This window comes from Oratosquilla oratoria, chromosome 27, assembly GCF_046742065.1.
Source record: "Oratosquilla oratoria isolate Oo_2021 chromosome 27, ASM4674206v1, whole genome shotgun sequence".
NCBI classification, from domain to species: Eukaryota; Metazoa; Arthropoda; class Malacostraca; order Stomatopoda; family Squillidae; genus Oratosquilla; species Oratosquilla oratoria.
Genome location: NC_134803.1, coordinates 51,309,853 through 51,310,979, shown reverse-complemented (window position 1 = coordinate 51,310,979; position 1,127 = coordinate 51,309,853).

Sequence of the window (1,127 nt, the reverse complement as noted above, 5' to 3'; positions counted from 1 at the left end):
CCAGATTCAAATTGCCTTAGATCTTAACCTTTTTCAGTGCCTGTCCCCCTTCATATTTCAGAAAAAATTCTCATACTCCCATCCATTACCAATACAATGGAAACATGAAAAGGATTGTTGATACAAACCTTGCTTTGCTTTCTCATGGTAAATATACAGTAACTATGCACTGGCTATCATGTCTTGTATTCCCATGTTCAAGGTTTTGTATCCCTTGGGGGTACAGGTACCATGGGTGAAGAATCACTGACTTAGATGCAACCAACACATAGAAGGTACAGAGCATTTCATACTTCAATGCGTCACACCGATAATTTCCACACAACAATGCAATATCTCTTCTCTAAGTGACTTTAGTGTTATCCTCGGCAATTGTAATTGTTATTTCGAACTATATGTTCTTTTCATTATCTGCACTTCATGTATATTGATTCAATGCCAAATAAAATTATTATTATTATTTCTATCATTGAATGGCTGTTACCAGATACTTAGCAATCATGGATCTCCTAAAAGACACCTGGGACAACATTGATGATTAATTCTTTTATAATATCTTCAGTCTTGAAGAACTTTATTTCACCACTGCCGTGCAATTTCATTAAACCTAAAGAATGTTCCCTAGGTGAACAAAATTATTAATTTCATGTACTGGACTAGGGCAGGGAGTGAGGGAGTATTTGTGAATATTTTGATACAGCCCTAAGGGATTTCTCCCAGTCTTCTCTTTTTCTGCATGATGGGACAGGGGTGGGGGGTTATTGATTAAATGAAGCGGCCTTGCTGTGGATGTTCTGTGTCTTGCTACATTGCTTCTGACCCGGGCTAGTGGGCAAGATGCAAGGATGACCCATCATCCAGAAGGAGCAAAGAAAAGAGGGAGGGAGGGGTGGTGAATGGGAGTGGAGTATGTGGGGATGAAATTGGTGGGAGTGGTTTTATGCCTTTGACTACCTCCCTTGCAGGAGGGAAAAAGCCATTGGTATATGTATGCATGTACTGGACTTCAGATATCTGAGTCTTCCACACTGATTTGTTCCATGTAAACATGACCTACATTGAGTAATTTTCAAGGAACATTTCTTTTAACACATTTCAAAACATCAAGGTCAAATAAAATATCAGGA